We start from the raw sequence: 9,136 nt of genomic DNA, 5'->3' as shown, positions 1-9,136 counted from the left end.
AGGACTCTGGGATTGAGAGCACACAGAGATCTGGGTTTGAACTGCAGGCTACCATGTTCAGACTTTGACCTTGAGCAAGGCACTTCACCTCTCTGAGGCTCAGTTTTCCCATCTACCAAACAGGGATGCTAAGAGAAGCCACCTCATAGGGCTTCGGAGGAAAACTAACGATATCCTGTACATACAGCCCTTAATATAGTAACTGGCACCTGCTGGCCACACAGTTATCATCACACTCACTTTACAGATGAGAAACCTGAGGTCCTGAGAAGCGAGGAGGGGAAGGCAGAGCAGAATCTGCCACTCACGTCCTTTGATCCCGAGGAGCGTAGCTTTCTCTCTGCCCCTAGGTTGGCCCAACTTGCATAGGCAGGAAAGAGCCTTGGGAAACCCAGACAACAAGCACCTTTCCATTATTCCCACACTGACAGCCACCTTGGGGAACATCCATGGGAGCCCCTTTTTGTTGTGGCTGTTTTGCAAAAAGCTTTATGATTTCCCTTTGGTCCACAGCTTGGGAGAGGGTCCAGGATGAGTATGAAAGCTGCCTAGTGCTGGAGGAGAGGCTCGGGCAGAAGCCCAAACACCCAGAATATACAGAGGGCCCCCCTCAAAGGATGCCAGCCTCCTAGTCATGCTTGAGACTAAGCTTTCATTGAGACACTCGCCCAGCCCAGCCTGAGGTTAGCCAGGTGGTCACCCACCTTCTTGGTGAGTTTCGCCTCCTCATCCAGGAACAGCTCTCTAGGGAGTCATAGAGATGGGGGTCTGTGTGGGCAGAACCAGGGCATGCGATCCCAAACAAAGAGACTGGGTTCAGGGTCTCCTCCAGGGCCGAAGTGCCTTCCACAGTGTCCCGAGTTGTGCCCTACTCATCTTGGATGGCTTCCCCACATCCTGGAAGAGGGCACGGCTGCCGGTGCTGGTTTTGCATTGTCAGGAGATGCCTGGCACCCTCACACTTCTCCCCCGCCAGTTTACAGAAGGAGTCCACACCCTTCAGAGCCACATCATCTTGGTCGAAATAGAAGCCCCGTGAGAGGTGGGTGTAGGAGAGCCCACAGATGCAGGATGAACAGGCTGTGAATAATTCTAATGAATCTGGGAGCTCACAGTTGGTCGGCAATAGGGAGCTAACCACAGAAAAAGGTGTTGACCAGTTCTGGAAGCAAAGCATGGCCAGGAAGATGGTCCCAGAGGAGATGACCGCAGAGGAAGTTGGAAGGCAGTCAGAGGCTAGAAGAGGTGGTGTCCCGGGGTCTGTTTCTTCTGAACGCTATTGAAACGAGAGATAAGATCCTTTTTGTGGTCAGGATATATCAGTCAGGACCCCAGCAGGAAAGAGATGTCACAGTTAAATTAAACAAAAGTTAGGGGTCCCTGGGTGGCTCCGTCGGTTAAGCGTCCAACTCTTCATTCCAGCCCAGGTCAAGATCTCATGGTTCGTGAGTTGGAGCCCCGTGTCAGGCTCTGTGCTGACAGCACAGAGCCTGCTTGGGACTCTCTCTCTCTCCCTCTCTCTCTCTGCCCCTCCCCAGCTAGCACTCCCGTTCTCTCTCTCTCTCTCTCAAAATAAATAAACATTTTAAAAAATAAATAAAAATTAGTGAAGAGGCTGTATACAGAGGTGGGGCAGGATGTAGGGAAATCAGTAAGCGGTGGTGTAGGAACCGCAGCCACACTTGTAGGGACAGGGCCGCGTGGCCGGAGCTGTGGCCTCATAGAGGGTTTAGCCTACCCCCAAACACTGTCCACTGACCCAGCCACCCAGCCCAAGGACAAAGGAGCCTGTTCACACGTCTACACTGAGAAGCCCTCTGCAGCACAAGGCAGGGGAAGAGGGCCGAGAGTAGGTCTGGAAATGCACGGAGAAGATGGCCAGTGACTTCACGGCCCTTGTGTCTGTGAGCTCCAAGCACTCAGCCTTCTTCCCACAACAGGAGCAAAGGCAAAATCCCAGAAACTTCGAGTCCCTGGGGCTGATTCCAGAACGCACCGGCCTTGGGCACCGGACCTTCCCCTGTAGCCTGGCCAAGGTGACCTGTGGCACAGCCCCTCCCCCCTCCAGCATTAGGACCCAGGCTCCTGACTCTTGGGCCCTTTTCAAAGTCAGAAGGCAGAAAGCAAACGGCCCTCTCTGATCCCCCTGTCAATCCTATATCTGGGCCCAGGACTTATTTTCAAACCAACCAAGCATCAGAAAGTCACACATCAGGCTTATCTCTCCTGCCACTCATCTCCGCAAGCCCTTCTCCCCGTCCCTGTCATTCCCAGACAAATAGACTGCCCCAAATCCTAATACAGGTCTGAGCACAGGGAGCAGCGCCCAGCCCTGCAGGGGCCCCCCGCCACCCTAGCTGGGCTCCGTTTAGAGAGCAGATCCAGCCATGTCTGCCTCCTCTGGCCCGGAAGAGGTGAGAAGCCCAGTCCATAAATGCAAAGAAAGTCGTCCCTCCTCCCCCAGCCACCCAGCTACCTGTCTCTGCCCCAGCAACTCAAAACTGATTTCTCTATCCTCTAACTACAACAGGGGCTGGGGGCCGAATGTTAGCATCTTTGACTTAATGCCGTTCATGCCGGAGCAGCAATCATGCTGAGCGTGGTCTGCTGGGACTCCAGACCCAAGACGTCTACTCCGGGTGATGACCCCTCCCTCCACAAGCTGCTTGGACAGTGACAGGAGGCATTGGTGCGGCAGCTGCCAGCAGGGAGTGTGTTTTGCACCTGGTTCTTGGTTGGAATCCTGACTCTGCTGTTATTAGCCATGGGGCATTCATTCATTCATTCATTCATCCATTCTTTCATGGGTCAACAGTCATCACTCAATGCACAGTTGTAGGTGCTCCTCTCCACGTGGAGACACACAGGGGACCGAGGCAGACAGGTTCTGCTGGTGTTCGCCAGCGGTGGGGGCTGCAAGCCACGAACAAGGAGAAAATCAAATGATAAAATAGAAAAGACCAGAGGTGGAGGTGGGGGAGGAACCGAATAAAATAGGTGGTCAGGGAAGGATTCTCTGAGGAGGGGACATTTGAAAAAAGACCTTATGCAATGATCCAGCCTCTCAGAACCCATTTCCTTAAAAAATTGGGGTAATTTTGACCATGACTGTCTCCCCAGGTTGATAAAGAATTAAATGAGCTAATATACATCAAGCACTTGGCCCAGGGCCTGGCATATAATAGTGTTCAATAAATCGTAGCTCTGTGTCTAGCTAAGGAAACAGGGAATTGAGGGGGCAGTGCAGACCCAGGTATGACTCCTGCTGACCCAGAGAGAAGGCCTGGCTGCATCCAGGTAAGCTTCCTAGAGGAGGCTGTCAGCAGTGGCCAGCTGCAGGCCCAAAGCCAGCCCAGTCCTGGCACCTCCCTCCCCTCCCCCCCCCCCACCCCCCAAACCAGACTCCTCTTCCTCCTCCATCCTTACCATAGTGGAACCCCAGCCAGAGGGGTGGGGAGCAGACAGACCTGAAGGACAGATGGCAGCCAGGGGAGGGTGGCCCCAAGCACTCGGTCCCAGAAGGAAGCCACCACGTGTTCCCTCCTCCCCCCCACCTCCCCGCTCCCAGGCCTCCACACTGTCCTACAAACGCCACCAGTCCTGACTGATGGCAGGAAATTGGTCCCCGCTAAGCACATCTCAGGAGGACTGCTAAATACTCACTGGGGAGGGGGAGCAAGATGAGCGAGGGGAGGGCTAGACGGGGGCCCTGATGCAGTGAGGGCGGGGGGATAGGGAAGCTGCTGTACTGAGACAAGCCCCCACCACTCCTGGCCCAGACCTCCCCCCTGTCTCTAGGAGAGCTGGGGGGACAGGGGAGACAGCAGCGAGCAGAGAGCCAGCTATCTCTCTCCTCACAAATATGGGCCACTCCCTTGCCCCTTCCACCAGCTGAAGTCCTTCCCATCCCTCAAGTCCTCACTGGTGTCCCCACCTCCTCCCAGAAGCCTTCCCAGGTCCTCCCAGTCGGATGCCAGCTCCACTGCGGGGCACTTACTACAACACCAAGCCCGACGCTAAGCATTTTATACACGGGATCTCGGCAATCCTCACGATTGCCTGAGAAGTAGGAATTGTTACAGCCATTCCGCAGATGAAGAGAGTGAGGCTCAGAGGGGTTAGAGGATGCAACACCCAAGGACACACCGCGGGTGAACAGGTCATGAGACAGGAGTTCGAACCCGGCCCCAACTGACTCCAGGACCTGAGTGCTTTACAGTGATGGTCTCCCGCCTTGTTCTCTTATCAGCTCCTTGAGCCTCTGGCAAAAGACCCTACTCAGGAACAGGTCCCAGGCTGCCTCCTCTCTGTCTGCCTCCTCCATTAAACTATGAGGTTTTCAAGAGCAGGGCTGTGGCTCACGACGCCTCCACCCCAGTCCCGGGAGGCTGGTCTTGGGTGTGCTGCACACAGTAGGCGTCATTACTCCTTTGTTGGTCTCGGTGCAGCAAGAGGCCAAGCAGAGACAGGGGGCTCCACCCTCCCCTGCCGCCCTCCCCCACTCCCACCCCCACCCCCGCCCAGAGCAGGTCCTTGCTCGCTTTCCTCTCCCAGCTCCATCTCAGAGCCTGCTAAACGCTCCTCCTGGCTTCACTGAGACTCTCCTTACAGTGCTTCCAAAAATCTCGATGAGCCTTTGCATTTTAAGCAGACGCGATTATATCAGATCTCCCCGTCTTCCAGTGGCTCAGCTCTACCCAAGTTTGATGAACTGATCTCAGTTAGAGAAATCCCATCAGCTGTCGGCTTTGCTGAGACTCAGGCAATGACATCTCCCCGGTTTGCTCAGGTTTGATGCGAAGGAGCCACTCCTGCCACAAACCTTCAAGGCCAGGTGAGTGGAATAAAGAGTTTTATACAAATGGCCCCACTCCGCCAATCTGGGCCGTCCTGGCTGGCTTCTAGCTCCCTGTGGTTTCTGGAAGGCTGAGAGCCGACAGACAGCAGACCGAGCGAGGCGGGCGTCAGGGATGCAGCCTCTCTCGGCTTGATGGTAATTGGCAGCATTTCCGTGCATTTCCATGCAGGATTATGCCATAAATTTACTTGGCTCCAAATGGGGATGCTCACAGCAAGGAATGCAGTAGGGAAATAGGGACAGGGTGGGAGGGGGGCGGGAGAGTGCCCCCCAGACTCGGCCTAAGCATCTCAGGACACGCCCCAGTCCCTCACCCCAAAGCTGGCCTTCTCTCCCAACCCCACAGGCAGCCCTGTCGCTGGCTGAGCCTTCTGGGGCGGGAAACCTGAGGGGCTACAATCCCAAGGAGCAGCCACCTAGGCTGTGGCTTCAGGCATCAGGACACAGCACACGGGTGGGAGAGGGCATCCAGCAGCCTCTTCAAATTCTCACATTGGACTGTTGTCTCCCCCTGGCTGCTCAGCTGGCCGGAACAGGTCTTTCATCGGCCATCGTCGTGCCTGGAACCCAGAACCGGGGGCGCAAAGAAAGCAAAACAACCAGGATAGATGTGGCTTGGAAACATGTGTGCATGTTTCCCTGCAACGTGGGCCCAGTAGGAATAATGACTTATAAAGAGGGGAGGAATAATCTGCTTCGCGGGGGACCCCTGGAGGAGAAATGGATGTGTGAGCACCGACACACCGATGCAACACCCCGGCAAAGGTACTTCTCCACTGCCCGGACACTCCCACACCTCCACGTTCACTGACACCTGAATGCACCAGCCCGCTGGCTCACAGGCACTCGAAGGACAAAGACGCACCCCCGTATACCCACGCCCGCAAACTTAGCGAGGACCTGTGCTTGACTTGTAATGAGGTTTTTTTAATGAATATCTTTTGCAAAACTAATTAAGAGGGATCGAAGCCCAGAGCAGAGCTAATGAGCTATTCAAATACCCTGGCATCAGCCCCACTGGTGAGGTTCCGGGATATCATGAGCTACAGGCAGAGGGGAGAGACGTCCCCTCCAGGGTTCTCTCTGTAGCAGAGACTCCCTGTCGGTCTTGCCAGCCTCCCTCCCTCCACGGGGCCTCCAGCTGGGATGGAGGGGGGGGGGAGTGAGTGGGAGGGGGCACCCTGTGGAGGGGATAGTGCCTAGGAACACTGGTCCTCCAATGTCCCCGACATCGGAATCACCCAGAGGGTTGGGCCACCCCCTGAGTTTGATTCACCAAGTCTGGAATGGAGCCCGAGAACTTCCATTTCTAACACCCTCCCTGGTGATGCCGCTCGTGCTGCCGGCCCGAGGACCACACTTTGACAACTTGTGCGGTCACAGGGCTTGAAGCAACAAGGGCTTGACGGGGAGACGCCAAAGACTCCAGATCCTGCCCTGATGGGAAAGGGCCCATCACGCCAAAGAGGATTTAAACCCTCCCAAGGATTCTAGGGAGGATGGAGACTCCCACCCTCCCTTTGATGTCCTGTCCCCACACAGTGGCCACGGCTCATCCACAGCCGTTAGGCCATCCGAGCTGGCCCACCCCTGGCAGCCTGGGACCCCCATTTCACAGATGAGGAAACTGAGGCACAGAGAGGTGAAGTGATGCACCTGAGGTCACCCAAGGAGAGCTGCGATCCCAGCTCAGGTCTCCAGCCCCCTTTCTGATGAGCTTCCTGCTTTGTCCCGCAGTCAGAGACCCAGTACGGGGAAGTCCGATGGAGGCTTCAGATAGTGATGAGACAGGACCCAAAAAAGTTGCATGAGTAGCATGAAGCTGGAGCAACAGAACTTCCGGCTCTTTCTGCTTTGTGCCCCCCCCCAAGGCCTAGAACCAGCTAGCATGAAAAGCCCAAGTCGTGGCCGCTCCCCACAACCCCCTGGCCACACCACGGAGTTGCATTGAGCCGCCCAGCGGACCCTGCCAATTTCTCCTCCAACTTACCTACCTCGCCCTTTGTTTACTGGTCCTTCCGGCGACACATGTAATGCATTGATCTTACACCTAAACAGCTGCCTGCGGAATGCTAATGTCCCCAGAGGCAGCAGAGCAGGCGACTGGGGACCGGTAGGAAGACCCCTCAGACAACATTCATCTATGTCTCCATCTGCTTAAAGCCCACTGCCCAAGGAACTGACCTGGAAACGGTGGCAGGGGGGACTCCACGGGCCCTGGCCCCTCGCCTGCTCTCCCAGTACAGCCTCAGGACTGAGCCTGGCTGGGACCCAGATTCTCCCATTTATAATTAATCATTATTGGCTGGTCGAGTCAATGAGTGCAGTGAACTGGGCTGGGCTGGAGCAAGAGAGAGAAAACAACTAAAATCCTATGAACGTCACTGAGCCTGCAGAATTTCCCCTGCATGCTCTGAACACCGCAGGCCCTTTCAGGTCTCAGACCTTTCGAAGCGAATTTTTGCTTACCATTTATTGCATACCTGTGGTCTGCCACGCACCTCACATGCACTATCACCAGCCCTTCCAATAACCCTGGAGCATTATTTGCTTTGTTCTCCCTCATTTATAGGTACAAAACAAAAAACGGAAAGAGTGGACCTGCCTTGCTGAAGCTCACACAACCAGCAACTGAGCCAGGATTCGAACCTCTTTCATTCTGACTCCCTGACCTGCTTTTGTTCTGCTCTGTTCCACTTTTCTCACAAATCGTCTTCCTCGTGAACTCCTATTCATCCTTCAAAACCCAATGTAAACGTGTTCTCTCTCATGTAAAGCCTGCCCCCCCTCATTCTCTCCATCCACCTCACCCAGGCAAGGTTAGTCATTATTAGAATTCTAAATGAAGTTCTTTTTTTTTTTTTTTTAACACTTATTTATTTTTGAGAGAGCGCGAGCAGGAAAGGGGCAGAGAGAGAGAGGGAGATGCAGAATCCGAAGCAGGCTCCAGGCTCTGAGCTGTCAGCACAGAGCCCGACGTGGGGCTCGAACTCACAAACCGTGAGATCATGACCTGAGCCGAGGTCGGACATTTAACCGACTGATTCACCCAGGCGCCCCAATGAAGTTCTGATTTAGTGTAGTTAGTGGTATTTGACTGGAGGATCCAGGAATGCCTGTATTTTGTTCTGCTAATTATCCCTCCTCTTTGAGTTACACACGCAAGGAATAACAACAACAACAAAAAGCCCCTTATTATTAGCTGGGTCAGCGTCTGGTGTGCCTGGGGCATAATTCCTGCCCACAACCCTAAATCCAAACCTTATCACCCATTAGTGGCTGTGGAATCGGATGGAGCCTAAATCCCCACGCCTTGAGTATGGCTGGGCTTAGCCATTTGCTTCTAATGCACAGAATAAAGCAAAAGTGGCACGGCCCAGAGACTAAGTCATAAAGGCACAGTGGCCTTCTCCTTGCCCATTCTGTCTTAAAGTACTCGTTCTGGGAGGAGTTAACTGCCATGTCGTGAGAACACACAGCAGCACACAGAGACGCTTACGTGGCCAGAAACTAAGACCTCCTACCAACAGCAGGTGAGAAATTGTGGCCTCCCACCCACAGTCATGTGAGCACAGCACCAGGGAGACAGCTCCTCGAGCCCCAGTCAAGCTTCCGGATCACTGCAGCCCCAGCAGACATCCTGATTACAGCCACATGAGAGACCTTGGCCCAGAGCCACACCAGCTAAGCCGCTCCCAAGTCCATGGCCCACAGAGACCGCAAGATCATTTGAGGCCACTAAGTTTCAGGGCCACTTGTTACACAGTGATAGATAACGAAAACAGTGGCCAACCCCAGAGCAGTGGAAACTCTAGAATCATTTGAAAAGAGAAGGAGGCCTTAGGCCTGATTGCAGCCTTGGTTCCAGAAATTTCTCTATGGGCTTAGGGTTGGCAACCCAATCAGAAGAGGCGGCTGGGGGACTTGTCTTAAAGGTGCCTTTGAATTACAAGTACACTGTTCTCAGGGGCGCCTGGGTGGCTCAGTCAGTTAGGCAATCGACTTCAGCTCAGGTCATGATCTCACGGTTTGTGGGTTCGAACCCCGCGTTGGGCTCTGTGCTGACAGCTCGGAGCCTAGAGGCTGCTTCGGATTCTGCATCTCCCTCTCTCTCTGCCCCTCCCTCTGCTTGCAGCCTGTTTCTGTCTCTCTCAAAAATAAATAAAAAATTTTTTTAAAAAGAATACTGTTCTCGGGGCGCCTGGGTGGCGCAGTCGGTTAAGCGTCCGACTTCAGCCAGGTCACGATCTCGCGGTCCGTGAGTTCGAGCCCCGCATC

The 9,136-nt window shown here is 54.4% G+C and overlaps 1 long non-coding RNA gene across 1 annotated transcript; it reads left to right on the top strand.

Annotated features, from left to right (window-relative positions):
- The first annotated feature begins 4,555 nt into the window (after window positions 1-4,555).
- LOC121018246 (uncharacterized) lies at window positions 4,556-5,811 on the top strand. Its single transcript, XR_005785103.1, has 2 exons — window positions 4,556-4,834; window positions 5,382-5,811. It is a non-coding gene; the product is annotated as an uncharacterized LOC121018246 (long non-coding RNA).
- Window positions 5,812-9,136: the final 3,325 nt, after the last annotated feature.

This window comes from Herpailurus yagouaroundi, unplaced genomic scaffold (assembly GCF_014898765.1).
Source record: "Herpailurus yagouaroundi ecotype Mexico unplaced genomic scaffold, PumYag 77, whole genome shotgun sequence".
NCBI classification, from domain to species: domain Eukaryota; kingdom Metazoa; phylum Chordata; class Mammalia; order Carnivora; family Felidae; genus Herpailurus; species Herpailurus yagouaroundi.
This window is presented reverse-complemented; position numbering and strand designations above follow the sequence as displayed.